The sequence below is a fragment of the Aquarana catesbeiana genome, linkage group LG05, assembly GCF_042186555.1.
Source record: "Aquarana catesbeiana isolate 2022-GZ linkage group LG05, ASM4218655v1, whole genome shotgun sequence".
Classification (NCBI taxonomy): domain Eukaryota; kingdom Metazoa; phylum Chordata; class Amphibia; order Anura; family Ranidae; genus Aquarana; species Aquarana catesbeiana.
The window spans coordinates 538,979,279-538,998,849 of record NC_133328.1 but is presented as its reverse complement, the minus strand read 5'-3'; positions in this window follow the sequence as shown (position 1 = coordinate 538,998,849).

Below are 19,571 nucleotides of genomic sequence, written 5' to 3'. Positions count from 1 at the left end.
CTCACTGCCTGTGATTAGCGCTGCGCCGTGCTGACTTCCTGGCGGGATCGGCACGTGCAGCATGCGAACACGCCGGAGCTCATCCTTAGTGGTGACACGGGGGGAGGGGGGTGCAGGTATGGTGGTGACACAGGGGGGAGGGGGGTGCAGGTATGTTGGTGACACAGGGGGGAGGGGGAATCAGGTATGGTGGTGACACAGGGGGAGGGGGGAATCAGGTATGGTGGTGACACGGGGGGGAGAGGGGGGTGCAGGTATGTTGGTGACACAGGGGGGAGGGGGAATCAGGTATGGTGGTGACACAGGGGGGAGGGGGGAATCAGGTATGGTGGTGACACAGGGGGGAGAGGGGGGTGCAGGTATGTTGGTGACACAGGGGGGAGGGGGAATCAGGTATGGTGGTGACACGGGGGGGAGGGGGGGGTGCAGGTATGTTGGTGACACAGGGGGGAGGGGGAATCAGGTATGGTGGTGACACAGGGGGGAGGGGGGAATCAGGTATGGTGGTGACACAGGGGGGAGAGGGGGGTGCAGGTATGTTGGTGACACAGGGGGGAGGGGGAATCAGGTATGGTGGTGACACAGGGGGAGGGGGGAATCAGGTATGGTGGTGACACAGGGGGGAGGGGGAATCAGGTATGGTGGTGACACAGGGGGGAGGGGGAATCAGGTATGGTGGTGACACGGGGGGGGAGAGGGGGGTGCAGGTATGGTGGTGACATGGTGTGCAAGAGGGGAGCCAGGACCATCAATGTCCCCAGCCAGCGGAGCCCCAGTCCATCCATGCTGGACCTCAGCCTTTGAGAAGTGTACTGCAGGGAAAGCTCCAAGCCTCCCATACACTGAGTACACCCCCTCCCCCTATCTCTCTTCTCCCCCACTACACTGACAGGCCACTACTCACAGTGTCAGACAACTCCTGAACAGCCAGATGAAAGCCTCCCTTCTTCCCTCCCGTCACTCCCACTATTCCCTGAGCTCCGTTGGACACAGGGGGGGGGAAGGGTGATGGCAGTGGAGGCTGATCACGTCTTCCTTGTGTGCAGTGTAGAGCGGGGAGGGGTTGCCAATCCCTCCAACCAATAGGCTTCAGTGTACAATAGAATTTTCTATTTGTACACTGAAGAGAGAAGCGGATTGGCTGCCCCTCTCCCCTGCACTGAACACAAGGGGAACATTGTGACTGACTCGTGGAGGCAACGGCGGCCATTTTTGTGGAGCCGTTGCCGTTTTTTACAAAAACACTCACGATTTTCTCGGGACAAACCCCAAAAATTCGGGAAAACACCCGGGACAAAATTAAATCGGGACAAGGGTCCCAAAATCGGGATTGTCCCGGGAAAATCGGGACTGTTGGCAACTATGGAACCATGAATGCCAACATGTACTGTGACACACTGAAGCAGAGCAGGATCCCCTCCCTTCAGAGACTGGGCTGCAAACACGCCTCCAAGACGACCACAGCCTTGCTAAAGAAGCTTTGGGTAAAGGTGATGGACTGGTGAAGCATGTCTCCAGACATAAACCCTATTGAGCATCTGTGGGGCATCCTCAAACGGAAGGTGGAAGAGCGCACAGTCTCTAACATCCACCAGCTCCGTGATGTCATCATGGAGGAGTGGAAGAGGACTCCAGTGCCAACCTGTGAAGCTCTGGTGAACTCCAAGCCCAAGAGAGTTAAGTCAGTGCTGGAAAATAATGGTGGCCACACAAAATATTGACACATTGGGCCCAATTTGGACATTTTCACTTTGGGGTGCACTCACTTTTGTTGCCAGCGGTTTAGACATTAAAGGGGTTGTAAACCCTCTTGTTTTTTCACACTAATGCATCCTATGCATTAAGGTGCAAAAACTTCTGTCACTGACCAGCCCCCCCGTTTTACTCACCTGAGCCCCTTAATTCCCACGCCACGCCAGATTCCCCCTCTGCCTGTTGTCTCGGCTCTTGATTGGATAGATAGCAGCGCAGCCATTGGCTCCCGCTGCTATCAATCAAATCCAATGATGCGGGGGGCGGGGCCAAGTACTACATTATACATCTATGGACGGAAATGTTGGACTCGGGAGCGCGCCCGCAAGGTAACCCCCCGGGACAGCGTTTCTTCTAGGGGGTTATACGATGCGGGGAGGAGCTATCAGTGCCGCCGGGGGACCCCAGAAGTCGAGGATCGAGGCCACTCTGTGCAAAACTAACTGCACAGTAGAGGTAAGTATAACATGTTTGTTTTACAAAACACAAAGCTTTACAATCACTTTAATGGCTGTTTGTTATTGTGAGGGGACAGCAAATTTACACTGTTATAGAAACTGTACACTCACTACATTGTAGCAAAGTGTAATTTCTTCAATGATGTCACATGAAAAGATATAATAAAATATTTACAAAAATGTGAGGGGTGTACTCACTTTTGTCAGATACTGTACATACTCTTACTAGGGCTAATCTGGACAGGAGGCACATGTCTTCAAAGAGTGGGAGGAAATCCACACAAGCACAAGCAGGACATGCACACTTCATGCCGATGGTGTCCTGGTTGGGATTGATTTGAACCAAAGACTTCAGTGCTTTAAGGCAGGACTGCCAACCACTAACCTCTATGGTAACACGTGTGGGTACTTGTATATAGGGAGCAGTGTTCTGCCATCTGATCTGGATATTTATTCTCAGAAGACATATTTTGCCAATTATCAAAGGCTACTCTTTCCCCATGATTAAGAAAATATAAATGCAGGCTGACAATACCTAGGCATGAACACTTTATGTATACATGTCTATTACCGGAGGCTGGGCTACTTTTATTAAGAGGGGCACGACGGCATCAGTTCTATGTCTACAATTTGGAACTGTGGGAAAAAAGGGGCCTTACTGATTGTGCACGTTTACATCTCCATGGGGCATTCGTTGTTGTAATTATTTTTTTGCCAGACTTTATGTGCAAAGACGAGCATGATTCAGTCGCTAAATGCCCCTTCCAGTTTTTCACTTATATCTGTGTAAAGATATAAAAAAAAGTTTTGTGATACAAAATATTGGGGTCAATTACTAAAACTGGAAGGTACAAAATCTGTTGCAGCCTTTGCATGGTAGCCAATCAGGTTCTGATTTCAGCTTATTAAATTTAACACCTTCCCACCCAGCCTATAGCAGATTGACAGCTGGGTGGGACTTTCCTTCTTTCCAGATAGCAAGCAATCGTGCTGCAAGTTTGAAAATGACTTGCTAAGCTATTGCTAGACTTGCCAAGCTTCACAAGTCCGCATTGCATGACTCCAGCTCAACTTTCTTTGCAAACATGCTGCAAATCTGCTGCAAGATCTGGTTTAGTTATGTTGTGCTATAGTCATCCCACCACAGGGGTCACTGTTGCTAAATTTTCAGGCTGTAGACTTGCAGAGCTCTTGCTGTAGACTCACCACTGTGACTTTGCACTTGCTAGAGCAGTGGTTCTCAACCTTCCTAGTGCCGTGACCCCTTGATAAAATTTCCCAAGTTGTGGGGACCCCTAACAGTAAAATTATTTTTGCTGGTCGCGTTTGCTGGCACAGTGGCGGCGTTTGCTGGCACAGTGGCAACAATTGATGGGCACAGTGGCTGCACAGTGGGATGTTTGCTGGCACAGTGGTAACAATTAAAGGGCACAGTGGCTGCGTTTGATGGCACAGGTGGCAACGTTTGCTGGCACCATGGCGACAATTTATGGGCACAGTGGCTGCGTTTGGCACAGTGGCAACAATTAAAGGGGTCAGTGGCTGCATTTGATGGCACAGTAGCTGCGTTTGATGGCACAGTGGCAACGTTTGCTGGCACAGTGGCAACGTTTGCTGGCACAGTGGCGACAATTGATGGGCACAGTGGCTGCCCTTGGCACAGTGGCAACAATTAAAGGGCACAGTGGCTGCATTTGATGGCACAGTGGCGGCATTTGCTGGCACAGTGGCGACAATTGTTGGGCACAGTGGCTGTGTTTGATGGCACAGTGGCGACAATTGATGGGCACAGTGGCGACGTTTGCTGGCACAGTGGCGACAATTAATGGGCACAGTGGCTGCGTTTGGCACAGTGGCAACAATTAAAGGGCACAGTTCCTGCGTTTGATGGCACAGTGGAAGCGTTTGCTGGCACAGTGGCGACAATTGATGGGCACAGTGGCTGCATTTGATGGCACAGTGGCGGCGTTTGCTGGCACAGTGGCGACAATTGATGGGCACAATGGCTGCATTTGATGGCACAGTGGCGGCGTTTGCTGGCACAGTGGCGACAATTGATGGGCACAGTGGCTGCATTTGATGGCACAGTTGCAGCGTTTTAATGGGGGTTTTTTTCTGATTGTTTCAGTTTGTTTGCGCCCCCACCACTGATTTATATATAAACGTTGCGGTTGATTCCTCAAAAGTGGTTATTCCGTGCCAGTGCTAGATACACAAAGTGTATAGCTTCCAAACATGTATCTAGCACTGGCACGGAATAACTACTTTTGAGGAACCAACTGGGACGTATATATATATATACTACGTATATATATAAGAACACCTGTGACTTCTGGTAAGTCAGACACACAGGAAAAGCTGACAAGACAACATTTTTTTTATTATGGAGATATATATATATATATATATCTCCATATCTCCATAATAAAAAAAATGTTGTCTTGTCAGCTTTTCCTGTGTGTCTGACTTACCAGAAGTCACAGGTGTTCTTATATATATACGTCCCAGTTGGTTCCTCAAAAGTAGTTTTTCCGTGCCAGTGCTAGATACATGTTTGGAAGCTATACACTTTGTGTATCTAGCACTGGCAAGGAATAACCACTTTTGAGGAATCAACCGCAACGTTTATATATAAATCAGTGGTGGGGGCGCAAACAAACTGAAACAATCAGAAAAAAACCCCCATTAAAACGCTGCAACTGTGCCATCAAATGCAGCCACTGTGCCCATCAATATATATATATATATATATATCTCCATAATAAAAAAAATGTTGTCTTGTCAGCTTTTCCTGTGTGTCTGACTTACCAGAAGTCACAGGTGTTCTTCTTCTTCAGCAAGTTTCGTTGCCTCCCTCTTGGTACACTCGTCCGCAGCAAGCGGATTTCGGTGGGTGTACAAAGATGTCCGCTTGCCGACTTCTAAGTCTAAGCCTTACTGCGGACGAGAGTACCAAGATGGCGGCGACGGAACGTCACTTCCGTGTAGTCCCTCCTCTCCAGGAAGTGACATCTCGCTGGCCGAGACGGACGGACTCAGGCAGTAACTTCGGGTCTGTCTCGGCCAGCATTCGCGACCCCCTGGAGAATGGGCAATCGACCCCCCAGGGGGTCGCGACCCCCAGGTTGAGAACCGCTGTGCTAGAGACTTGCCATGCAAATTTGCTACAAATTGTAAAAGTGTCAACTAGAACTTGTGATTCAAGTGCTCTGCAAGTGTACAACCTGCCAGTGAAAATTGTGCAGCAAGTCTTACAATTCAACACTGTCACAAATATGTGGCAAGTTATCCTTTGCTATATGGGTTCTAAATGGATGTCATATGCTGTCCTCTCAAAAGGTGCCGCTTGCGCGCCCACAGGGCCATGCAGCGGCATGATCTGCCACTGGCTATGTCCACCGCACACAGCCAATGACTGATCATTATACTGGCTCGCTGTCAGTGTCATGTGATTGCTGTGACCAATCACAGCAGATCACACGACAATTGTAAACAATGGGTGGCTTGCTTTCATGCCATCCATTGTATACAATTGTGCTGCTAGCTGTGATTGGTCACAGTGATCACATGGTACAGACAGGACCAATCACAGCCCATCTGTGCCATGTGATTAGCTGTGGCTATTCACAGCTAATCACAACAAAAGACACTGAATGAATCAGTTTCGTTCAGTAAAAATATTTACTTATACAGTACAAATGAAATTATTTGGTATAAGCAATCATAATGTGTAAAGAAAAAAAATCCTGATCACTTCCCCGGAGTGTATTGCTCTGGTCACAGTTTAAATAAGAATTATTCATTTTTTTTAATTTTTTTTTTTTACATACTGTCATCAGTCAATGTACCTGATCACCGCCACACCAGTTATATGATAACGATGTACCGCACTGGTGACAGTACCGTGTTTCCCTGAAAATAAGACCTACTGTTATTTTCCCAGAGGGCTGCAATATAATCCCTACCCTGAAAATAAGTCCTAGTTTAAAATGCTTGTAAAATCCCATAATTCACTCTATTACAGTAGTATATAATGTACAATGTGTGTGTTTCTGTAATATAATTGTGCCAAATACCTTTGGTACAGCGCCGCTCGGCACTCAGCTGACCTCCCGCTGCTCTCCTCTTCTCCCAGCTGTCGGCGGGGGATCTCAGCCCTCCCCCCCCCTCTGCAGTGCTCGGAGCAGGGAAGAGAGCTCCGGCGGGTTACGGAAGCTCCGAGCGCCACTGTAACAAAAGTATTTAGCACAATTACCTTATTTATCGGCGTATCACTCGCGCCGGCGTATAACACACACCCCAAGTTTAGGAGGGAATTTTAAGGAAATAAACTTTTAGGAGGGAAGTTTAAGGAAAAAAAACTTACATTTAAATGCCCATCAATGCAGCCTTATCAGTGTCCATCTGCAGCCTTGTCCATCATTGCATAATAATCAGTGACCATCTGCAGCCTTTTGCCTAGTGCCATTTGCAGCCATTTGCCCAGTGCCATTTGCCCTGTGTCATTTGCAGCCATTTGCCTAGTGCCATTTGCCCTGTGTCATTTGCAGCCATTTGCCCAGTGTCATTTGCAGCCATTTGCCCAGTGCCATTTGCCCTGTGTCATTTGCAGCCATTTGCCCAGTGTCATTTGCAGCCATTTGCCCAGTGCCATTTGCCCTGTGTCATTTGCAGCCATTTGCCCAGTGTCATTTGCAGCCATTTGCCCAGTGCCATTTGCAGCCTTTTGCCCAGTGCCATTTGCAGCCTTTTGCCCAGTGCCATTTTCAGCCATTTGCCCTGCGTGATTTTCAGCCATTTGCCTTGTGTCATTTGCAGCATGTAATTTAAAATTACCGCCGCCGCCGAGATAGACAGAGCCTGTGTACTCGGCTCGTCTCGCAGTCCCGCCCCTTGGCCCGGCTCCTATGATGGACATAGCGCAGGTCCAATGGCGGGACTGCGAGCGGAGCCGAGCCTAACTGAGTACACAGTACGGCTCAGTCTTTTTCGGCAGCGCTCGCAGTCCCCTCAGAGACAGCAGGGAGGTGGGCGAGTCGAGCCGAGTGTCTTTTTCGGCCACGCTCGCTCCTCTTCCCCTCGGAGACAGCAGGGAGGTGGGACTGCGAGCAGAGCCGAGCCGAGTACACTTGGCTCGGTCTTTTTCGGCGCTGCTCGCTCTTTTTTCGGCGCCCCTCTTCCCCTCACAGACAGTGGGGATCGGCGTATAACACGCAGGGATTCTAGAGATGATTTTTCACTTTGGGTCTTCTTTGTTACTTCTCCCTCCACATGACTCTCTAGCAGATCCCTCCCTCTTTCTTTTCTTTTTTCTGCTCTATTATTACTGATCGTGTCTTCTACGTTTTCTTTGTTTCCTCCCTCTTTTAATATAATGTTGTTTTGTTTTCCTTTATTTCATTGTTATTTTTATTTCTATTTTTATTTTTGTTTTCCCTGTGTAATATAGAACAACTTTTTCCCCTACACTGTTGAATTATTATGACACCTGCCAAAATGCCTTCTGTCTCACTGTTCATTGACTCAAGGTCAGCTATATGCGATAGCCACTGGGTTGCCCCGCTGTCCCTTTCTTCACTATTGATGTTGTGCTTATGTTATTGGAATGTTGTTCTTAAATAAAAAAGTTTTCAACCCTAAATTATATACTACTGTAATAGAGTGGATTATAGGATTATACAAACTTTTTATCTCAGTTCACACTGGGGAGTCCTGACAGGCAGGGAGAGAGAGGTGGGAGAGAAGACAGCACATTACACGGTAAGACCTATCCCAAAAATAAGCCCTACTGTGTCTTTTGTTGTCAAAATTAATATGAGTCTTATTTTCGGGGAAACACGGTATGTAAAAAAAAAAAAAATTGTGAAAAAAAAAGTTAAATTTCTTCGTTTCCCAAAAATTGTGACAAAAAAATTATAACTTCAAAAAACTTGCCATGCCTCTTACTAAATACCTTGGCCTGTCTACTTTCCAAAAAAGGGGTCATTTAAAATGTTGGTCTTTTTTTGTTTATTTAGCAAAAAATAAAATCCCCAGTAGTGATTAAATGATTAAATACCACCAAAATAAAGCTCTATTTGTGTGAAAAAAAAAATGATAAAAATTTCTTATGGGTACAATTGTCATTCAACATGTGACAGCGCTGAGCTGAAAATTGGTCTGGACAGGAAGAGGGTGAGAATTGGTTCACACTGGATGCTGATGCGGCTCCCAGCAGGGGTCCGTTGCATCCAGGTTCACTGTTTCAGGTCCGATTTCAGCCCGAATTTTGGGCTGAATTCAGATCTGAAACAGACCAAAAGACGTACAGGGCTCCTGTGCAAATTTGCACCGGAGATATGGGAACCGGCTCCATAGAGAGCCGGTCACATTCTAAAAGTGCCCGGTTTTTGAAGTGGTTAAGCTTTGACAAAAAAAAAAAAAGGAAGCTGATTGGTTTCTATGCAGATCTGCATCTGAATTTGCACTCTCCAGTTTTAGTGCCTCAACCCCATTGCCATATAACCATGGCTAACTTGAAGGATTATTGTAGACCCTCTAGAACACGGGTGTCAAACTCAGTTTCATCGTGGGCAGCATCAGCATTATGGTTGCCCTCAAAGGGCTGCTTGTATCTATAAAGCTGGATACACAATATACAATTTTCTGTAGATTTTTTCCTTCAGATTTACCAAAACCATATAATATGAGGTAAAACCTTAAGAGTTTCAATTTGTATGCAAATAGCAACAGGCCCTTGCACTACATAGGTTTGGTAAATCTAAAAGAAATCAGACAACAAAAGTTGTATATGGGGTCTAAGACTATAAAGATGGCTCTACTCTTTATTATATTAAATAATTGCCTCTGCATCCGAATATTACTTGTTTTAGTAATAACTTAAAACTTAAGCTGTGAAGTGCAAGTGGGCCCAATCATACTCTTCCAGCAGTCGAGGGGGGTGCCGCAGGTGCAAGAGAGGTGTGAAGGCCACATGAAATGGCCTGGCAGGCTCAATTTGCCCCGTGGGCCTTGTGTTTGACACATCTGCTGTAGAATATTTGTGGCATAGGTTAAAGTCCCCTTTACAAATAGTCTGTCGCGTACACACAGATGGATTTTCCGACTGGAAATGTTGGATGTCAGCTTGTTGTCGGCCGTGTGTATGCTCCATTGAACATTTGCTGTCGGACTTTCCGCCAACAAATGTTTGATAGCAGGTTCTCAAATTTTCCGCCAACAAAACTTTGTTGTCGGAAAGTCCGATCGTGTGTACACAAGTCCATCGTACAAAAGTTCACGCATGCTCGGAATCAAGCAGAAGGAGTCGCACTGGCTATTGAACTTCCTTTTTCTCGGCTCATCATACGTCTTGTACGTCACCGCGTTCCCAAGTTTGTAACTGTTGGCCAACATTTGTGTGACCATGTGTATGCAAGACAAGTTTGAGCCAACAACCTTCGAACAAAAATCCACGGTTTTGTTGGCAGAAAGTCCGATCATGTGTACGGGGCATAAGACTATAAGGAGATCCCTCACAGGCACACTCCTAGGAGGCATTCACATCTGAGCAGAGCGATTTTCAGGTGTTTTGAGTATTTTTGGATGCGCATATGAAGCAAAAAATAAAAACCCTAGAAGCATATTTCAAGCATTTTACATGTGTATTAAAGCTTCAGGCATTTTTATTTTAGCCAATGGAAAGCACTAGGGGGGAAGAAACCAGTTCTTACAAGCTCAAAAAGCCTGAAATACACCTGAAAAAAAAATGCTTGAAAACACTTAAATCAGGCATTTTCATGCATTACCATTGAAGTCTATAGGGCCAAAAACATCTAAATGTGCCACAAAAGTAGCTTTTGGAGCTTCAGGCTTTGAGCTACAGGCGCCTAAGTGTTCATATTGGACAGTCACCATTGTAATACTTGGGACTTTGAGCATTTTGGAGCTACAAGCTATAAACGCTCAGGTGTGACTAAGGCCTTAGATGGGGAAGGTCAGCGTTGCAATATAAATAATGTCATTCAATAACTAAATTGCAGGGTGTAAAATAATGGACTGGGAGCTATGGTGAGCAGAACAGTGGGAACCTTCACGTGTGATAATGTACTTACCACTAATTAATGAGATTAATGAATTAATTGCTTAATTCCTGTGTAGTGTCAAGGTTCTCCCCAGGAGAGCAATTTACACATTTGCTGCCTTTTAGAGGATAAAGTCTTGGTAGCAGTGTTAAGTCCATTCTACCTTGGGGCCACGTGCATCAGGTTAATACATTAAGATAATTAGCAAATACTTGTGAAGGCACACACGTCCAGAAAAGAAATACAAGGTTATATGTAGTGAAAATGTAAATTTTGGGAAAGACGCTTGGACAGACTCAGGGAGTATGCTTTGTGTATTGCCTTTTACTGAATACAAATTGAAGTCTTTATTGTGTAACAGTATAGCCAGACATGTTATGGTGAGGTGGGCTAAAAGAAGCCAAATAGTCCACCAGTTAGTGAGACACATGGTAGAGCCCTCCTAAAACAGAAAGTATGTGCCGGTCTCACTTTTATATCAAATACAGTAATGGGTCTAACTTAGGTGTCCGTTTATAAAAACAGAGATCAGCCGTGATCCTGAGGATCACGGCTGATCTCTGGGGTGTACCGGTTTATATAGCTGAGATAAGGAGCAGAGAACATGTTCTCCGCTTTTCATCACAGTACATGACCGCTCTGTCACAAACGGCCAGTTTATAAAAGTGAGATGTGAAGATCTCACAGCCGTTACACTGAAATATCTCCCAGCACAGAGGTGGAGAATCTGGGAGAGAAGCTGGTGTGATAAAAGGAAGAAGGCTTCTTTCTTCCTAATACGAGCACCAGTGGGTTAAAAATTAATACATATACACACATACAGTATCTCACAAAAGTGAGTACACCCCTCACATTTTTGTAAATATTTTATTATATCTTTTCACGTGACAGCACTGAAGAAATGAGAAATGACACTTTGCTACAATGTAAAGTAGTGAGTGTACAGCTTGTATAACAGTGTAAATTTGCTGTCCCCTCAAAATAACTCAACACACAGCCATTAATGTCTAAACCGCTGGCAACAAAAGTGAGTACACCCCTAAGTGAAAATGTCCAAATTGGGCCCAAAGTGTCAATATTTTGTGTTGCCACCATTATTTCCCAGCACTGCCTTAATCCTCTTGGGCATGGAGTTCACCAGAGCTTCACAGGTTGCCACTGGAGTCCTCTTCCACTCCTCCATGACAACATCACGGAGCTGGTGGATGTTAGAGACCTTGCGCTCCTCCACCTTCCGTTTGAGGATGCCCCACAGATGCTCAATAGGGTTTAGGTCTGGAGACATGCTTGTCCAGTCCATCACCTTTACTTTCAGCTTTTTTAGCAAGGCAGTGGTCGTCTTAGAGGTGTTTTTGGGGTCATTATCATGTTGGAATATTGCCCTGCGGCCCAGTCTCCGAAGGGAGGGGTTCATGCTCTGCTTCAGTATGTAACAGTACATATTGGCATTCATGGTTTCCTCAATGAACTGTAGCTCCCCAGTGCCAGCAGCACTCATGTAGCCCCTGACCATGACACTTCCACCACCATGCTTGACTGTAGGCAAGACACTCTTGTCTTTGTACTCCTCACCTGGTTGCCGCCACACATGCTTGACACCATCTGAACCAAATAAGTTTATCTTGGTCTCATCAGACCACAGGACATGGTTCCAGTAATCCATGTCCTTAGTCTGCTTGTCTTTAGCAAACTGTTTGTGGGCTTTCTTGTGCATCATCTTTAGAAGAGGCTTCCTTCTGGGATGACAGCCATGCAGACCAATTTGATGCAGTGTGTGGCGTATGGTTTGAGCCCTGACAGGCTGACCCCCCACCCCTTCAACCTCTGCAAAAATGCTGGCAGCACTCATATGTCTATTTCCCAAAGACAACAAATGCATATGACGTTGAGCACGTGCATTCAACTTCTTTGGTCGATCATGGTGAGGCCTGTTCTGAGTGGAACCTGTCCTGTTAAACCGCTGTATGGTCTTGGCCACATTGCTGCAGCTCAGTTTCAGGGTCTTGCAATCTTCTCATAGCCTAGGCCATCTTTATGTAGAGCAACAATTCTTTTTTTCAGATCCTCAGAGAGTTCTTTGCCATGAGGTGCCACGTTAAACTTCCAGTGACCAGTATGAGAGAGAGAGAGCGATAACACCAAATTTAACACACCTGCTCCCCATTTACACCTGAGACCTTGTAACACCAACGAGTCACATGACATCGGGGAGGGAAAATGGCTAATTGGGCCCAATTTGGACACTTTCACTTAGGGGTGTACTCACTTTTGTTGCCAGCGGTTTAGACATTAATGGCTGTGTGTTGAGTTATTTTGAGAGAACAACAAATTTACACTGTTATACAAGCTGTACACTCACTACTTTATATTGTAGCAAAGTCTCATTTCTTCAGTGTTGTCACATGAAAAGATAGAATAAAATATTTACAAAAATGTGAGGGGTGTACTTTTGTGAGATACTGTATGTGTGTGTGTGTGTGTGTGTGTGTGTGTGTGTGTGTGTGTGTATATATGTATATATATATATATATATATATATATATACACAGTGGGGACGGAAATTATTCAGACCCCCTTAAATTTTTCACTCTGTTATATTGCAGCCATTTGCTAAAATCATTTAAGTTCATTTTTTTCCTCATTAATGTACACACAGCACCCCATATTGTCAGAAAAACACAGAATTGTTGACATTTTTGCAGATTTATTAACCGCTTCAGCCCCAGAAGATTTTACCCCCTTCCTGACGAGAGCGTTTTTTGCGATTCGGCACTGCGTTGCTTTAACTGACAATTGCGCGGTCGTGCGACGTGGCTCCCAAACAAAATTGACGTCCTTTTTTTCCCACAAATAGAGCTTTCTTTTGGTGGTATTTGATCGCCTCTGCGATTTTAATTTTTTGAGCTATAAACAAAATAAGAGTGACAATTTTGAAAAAAACGCATTATTACATTTTGCTATAATAAATATCCCCCAAAAATATATAAAAAAAACAATTTTTTTCCCTCAGTTTAGGCCGATCGTATTCTTCTACATATTTTTGGTAAAAAAAAAATCGCAATAAGCGTTTATTGATTGGTTTGCGCAAAAGTTATAGCGTTTACTAAATAGGGAATAATTTTATGGCATTTTTATTAATAATTTTTTTTTTTTTACTAGTAATGGCGGCGATCGGCGATTTTTATTGTGACTGCGACGTTATGGCAGACATGTCGGACATTTTTGACACATTTTTGGGACCACTGTCATTTATACAGTGATCAGTACGATTAAAAATGCACTGATTACTGTGTAAATGACACTGGCAGTGAAGGGGTTAACCACTAGGGGGCGGGGAGGGGTTAAGTATGTCCTAGGGGAGTGATTACTAACTGTAGAGGGGATGGGCTAGCAGTGTCATTACTCTGATCACAGCTCCTGATGACAGGGAGCTGTGATCAGTGACACTTGTCACTAGGCAGAACGGGGAGATGCTGTTTACATCAGCATCTCCCCGTTCGTCCTCTCCGTGAGGCGATCGCGGGTATCCCCGCGGCGATTAAGTCCGCGGGACCCCCGACCCAACTCACGGAGCTCCCGGCCGGCGCGTGCCACCGGCGGCACACACGCAATGGCACGGCGGGGAATTCAAATGGACTTACCTGTAAGTCCATTTGCCCAGCCGTGCCATTCTGCCGACGTACATCGGCGTGTGCCGGTCGGGAACCGGTTAAAAAAGAGAAACTGAAATATCACATGGTCCTAAGTATTCAGACCCTTTGCTGTGACACTCATATATTTAACTCAGGTGCTGTCCATTTCTTCTGATCATCCTTGAGATAGTTCTACACCTTCGAGTCCAGCTGTGTTTGATTATACTGATTGGACTTGATTAGGCCACACACCTGTCTATATAAGACCTTACAGCTCACAGTGCATGTCAGAGCAAATGAGAATCATGAGGTCAAAGGAACTGCCTGAAGAGCTCAGACAGAATTGTGGCAAGGCACAGATCTGGCCAAGGTTACAAAAAAATTTCTGCTGCACTTAAGGTTCCTAAGAGCACAGTGGACTCCATAATCCTTAAATGGAAGACGTTTGGGACGACCAGAACCCTTCCTAGAGCTGGCCATCCGGCCAAACTGAGCTATTGGGGGAGAAGAGCCTTGGTGAGAGAGGTAAAGAAGAACCCAAAGATCACTGTGGCTGAGCTCCAGAGATGTAGTTGGGAGATGGGAGAAAGTTGTAGAAAGTCAACCATCACTGCAGCCCTGCACCAGTCGGGGCTTTATGGCAGAGTGGCCCGACGGAAGCCTCTCCTCAGTGCAAGACACATGGAAGCCCGCATGGAGTTTGCTAAAAGACACCTGAAGGACTCCAGGATGGTGAGAAATAAGATTCTTTGGTCTGATGAGACCAAGATAGAACTTTTTGACCTTAATTCTAAGTGGTATGTGTGGAGAAAACCAGGCACTGCTCATCACCTGTCCAATACAGTCCCAACAGTGAAGCATGGTGGTGGCAGCATCATGCTGTGTTTTTCAGCTGCAGGGACAGGACGACTGGTTGCAATCGAAGGAAAGATGAATGCGGCCAAGTGCAGGGATATCCTGGATGAAAACCTTCTCCAGAGTGCTCAGGCCCTAAGACTGGGCCGAAAGTTTACCTTCCAACAAGACAATGACCCTAAGCACACAGCTAAAATAATGAAGGAGTGGCTCCACAACAACTCTGTGACTGTTCTTGAATGGCCCAGCCAAAACCCTGACTTAAACCCAATTGAGCATCTCCAGGGAGGCCTAAAAATGGCTGTCCACCAACGTTTACCATCCAACCTGACAGAACTAGAGAGGATCTGCAAGGAGGAATGGCAGAGGATCCCCAAATCCAGGTGTGAAAAACTTGTTGCATCTTTCCCAAAAAGACTCATGGCTATATTAGGTCAAAAAGGTGCTTCTACTAAATACTATGCAAAGGGTCTGAATACTTAGGACCATGTGATATTTCAGTTTTTCTTTTTTAATAAATCTGCAAAAATGTCAACAATTCTGTGTTTTTCTGTCAATATGGGGTGCTGTGTGTACATTAATGAGGAAAAAAATGAACTTAAATGATTTTAGCAAATGGCTGCAATATAACAAAGAGTGAAAAATTTAAGGGTGTCTGAATACTTTCCGTCCGCACTGTATATATATATATATATTACACATACATACACACACACACACACACACACACACACACACTGATCTCGGACGTTTTCAGAGGAAACACTTCTCTGTACTCCCTCTGAGAACTGAAGTTCTCAGTTTCATAAACCGGCTGCAGAGGAGAAAATTTTCCTCTGAGAACTGCCGAGAACTGAACTAAGAAAAACTTCTCAGTTTTATAAACGTACACCTAAGTGCCGGTTCACACAGGGGCGGCACGACTTGCAGGTCGCCTCAGCGAGGCGACCTGCAAACGACTTCCGAGGCGACTTGCAAAACGACTTCTGTACAGAAGTCTATGTAAGTCGCCCCAAGTCGCCCCCAAAGTAGTACAGGAACCTTTTTCTAAGTCGGAGCGACTTGCGTCGCTCCTATTAGAACGGTTCCGTAGCACAGAACGGGAGGCGGCTTGTCAGGCGACTAGGTCGCCTGACAAGTCGCCCCTATGTGAACCGGCACTAAGTCTCATTTCAGGATAGTGGGTGGAGCCATGCAACTCACCCCTTTATGCTTCTTATTCCAATCTGCATACCACTGCATAGTAGAGCCTTAAAAAAAACAGAAGGCATTAGTAGGTTTTACTTTTATCAGATATCCAAAAACTGATGATTTGAAGCCTATTGTCCTATTTGTTTTCATTTCTCTGTTTACCATTATCATTGAAAGCGAAATAAAATCTCACATTTTGGTTTTCAACAGTAAAGGAATAGAGGGGAAAGCTGCCATTAAGGACACTGGTTCTGGTGACAACAGATTCCCTCCCTTTGAAGGGATTTCCTCTTGGTTCCTGTTTTGGCAATGGGACAGGAAGTCACAAGGAAAAGCTCCCCACTGGGACACAAATATGACAGGGATTGACTGTCTAATGGTGACTCTGTTGCTCCCCCATCCGGAGTGAAGATACCCTAAGACAGGAATACTGGCCAGATTACCAAGGGGAAATACGGAGTTTTCATTGTTTCCACATCTTCACTGTTGTGACTAATTTTTACTACCCTTTTATGTCACTTTTTTTGGCACTTATATTGTTATTGTTAATTTTGGTCCATCATGGACTCTTGATCCTTATTTATTTGTACTAATTTTCATACATTATATTCACTTTCTGTAGCGCTGCTCACGTTTTTATAGTTACTGTTTGATTTGTGTATATCTCACATTTTTGAGCTGCAGCTGTTTTGTATTATTTCTTCCCTATCAGGTAGCGCGGTACATACATTTTTTCTGGCTAGGAGGAGGATCAAATTTTCATTCACTGTTGCAACACACCTGGGTGGGATCCAGACGCAATGCTCTGCATCCCCACTCCACCCTATTTTGAAGTCAATTAGAGCCTATGGCTATAATCAGTGCTTCAAAAGAAAAAAACCCTGGCTGCTGTAATTCATACTGTATGCCTGGTGACCCGAAAGGGGCTGGACGCATGAATAGGGGGCAGCCACGGCGGCAGTGGATGGATTAATGCTATGCATGAATCTATCCATTATGCATATAGGGGCGGCGGCACCTGGGTGCACCTAATGGGCAGGGTCACATACTTGTGGGGAATGTACAGAAATGTGTCACATAGATGCACCAGAATTGCCACAAATTACTCCACAGGGCCTTGCTGCCAAACCAGACACTTCATCATCAGTGCATGCCCAGCCCTGGTGTCTTTGGTTACTAGGACACTGGCGGCTCCCTGCATCCTAGCAACCAAAGATATGGTACAGCTGTCTGCGTCCTACCAACCACTGACGCTGTGAAGCTGACAAGGTCCTAGCAACCAATGACGGGGTCGGTAAAAACAGGAGGTAAATAAGATCAGCCTGACATTTATCTTATTTAATTCCAGTTTTGTTAACCCTTTACAACCACCCAACAAATATATGCCGTGGTAAAAGAGTGGGCTTTGACGCCCACATGCTGCACATATGCTTCACTGGGCAGCTGATTGTGTTGAGAGTGCACTCACTGCTCACTCCCAAAACACAAAGGCCGATCTGTCAAAGACCAGGCTAAAGATAAGTAGCCGGTGGGACCGGCTTCCTATTATGTGACCACTGTGACAGTGGTCACATGATCGCCTGGACGGGGTCTAGCTGTGCCCGTGCCCCGGAGGACCTGTCACCTAACCAGGTACCATGCCAATGACTGGTTGCTATTCTTCGAGTAAACCTCTGTTGTATTGGTATTACACATACCCCATAGTGTCGTTGGAGGCCCAGGTTCTTGAGGAATACTCCAAGATCCAACTTGCACCCCTTGAATAACTTCAGACCAGGCTCTGAGCAGTTGAAACAACTTTTACTGGAAGCTTGGCACAACATGTATGATATGCAAAAGCGTCCTTCTCCTAACTGTGGCTGCCACAGGTTACCTGCACAGGTGAAGCTTCCTTGATTAAATACTTGGGAAGACTCTAATGGAGAAGTCCATGTTCTTGGGGTGTCCTGATGAATCTGTGCTCCAAAGCCAACAAGTCCTAGTAAGACTCTACACATGTCCTGTACTTTTTAAGCTCCTTCTTTGTGCATTTTTTGTCAACCCTAGGATCCAGACTTCTTATAGAGCACAGGAGGCTGGACCCCACAGAAAACCCCCAAACACACTCGGGAAAGCGGACAAAAACATTAACCTTTTCTCCCTGACCTGGGCAGCTGGATGCTAACTAAACATACAGTAGGCCACCCTGTGTAAATACTTCCCACCACCCATGCTGGGCGGGCAGGAAGGGGTTAAAGTATAACTAAAGGCAACATTTTTTTTTAAATTTTGGACAAACCAGAGAGGGATTAGAACACCTGTCAGGTATTTATTATTGTCTGTGCCCCATTAGAGAGATTCATCCTCTCTATTTGTCCTGGTGATAGTTTTCACAGAGAGTGTAAGAATATCACAAATTTGAAGTTGTCACCAGAACAGGAAGAGGGGAAATCCTCCGACAAGGACATTCTGTGGACAACCAGGGATTACCTCACTTTGGAGGGATTTCTTTTCACTTCCTGTTTTGGCTATGGGCCAGGAAATAATGATAAATCCCCCCAATTAGATACAGAAGGCAAACAAAAAACCTGACAGGGCTTATAACCCTTCCTTACTTATTCCAAAATAAAAGAGTTTTACCTTTAGTTCCACTTTGAAGGCAAAATTATATTTTTTAGTTTTTGATAGAGTTGAGAGGAACACCTGCCAGGGTTTTATTACTATCTGTATCCCCATTAGGGAGATTCACCCCCTCAATTTGTCCTAGTGACCATTGCTCCCAGAACAGTAATTGAGGGTAAGTCTTCCAGCAGGGACACACTTCCTGTTTTTGTTATGGGACAGGAAGAGAAGCGAAAGTTTCCCAAATGGGACACAGATGGCAGAAAAATGACTGGCAGGGTTTATAACCCTCCCTTACTCTATCCAAGATGGGAAAAATGCCTTTAATTGTTCCTTAACCACTTCCCGATGGCGTTATAGCAGAATGACGGCTACAGCATGATCGCACAATTTTGGGAGGGCGTCATATGACGTCCTACCACGATCGCACTTCCCACAAGCCAGCTAACAGCATGAGGGGAGGAGAGCCGGTAACTTGTGTGAAAGGGACATCTACAATGATTATCAGTGCAGTCCCAACAGTGCCCACGTGTCACCTACCAGTGCCGCCTTATTAGTGCCCTCCACTGCTGCCAATTAGTGCCTCATCAGTGTTGCCTACCAGTGCCCATCAGTGAAGACTCATCAGTGAAGGAAAAAAATTATCTGTTTGCAAAATTTGATAACAAACTATGAAAAACATATTTTTTCAAACTTTTCAGACTTTTTTCGTTTATTTAGCAAAAAAAAACCTAAAAACCCCAGTGGTGATTAAATACCTCAAAATGAAAGCTCTATTTGTGTGGCCATTAGGCAAGTGGTTAAAGTGATCTTGAACCCAAAACCAGAAATGTAATATATTGCAGCTTACCAATCATTAGATGTGGTGGCTGCTGCATTAGTTGTCCTTTTTTTTAGGATTTTTCCCTTCTGTTTTCACTGGGTGATCTGGCCAGTAGCACACCTCCTGTATTAGGTTCCTTCCACTCTGGATGAAGGAGCAGAGGAGGCAAAGCAGACAGCAGCATTGTCAGTCTGTG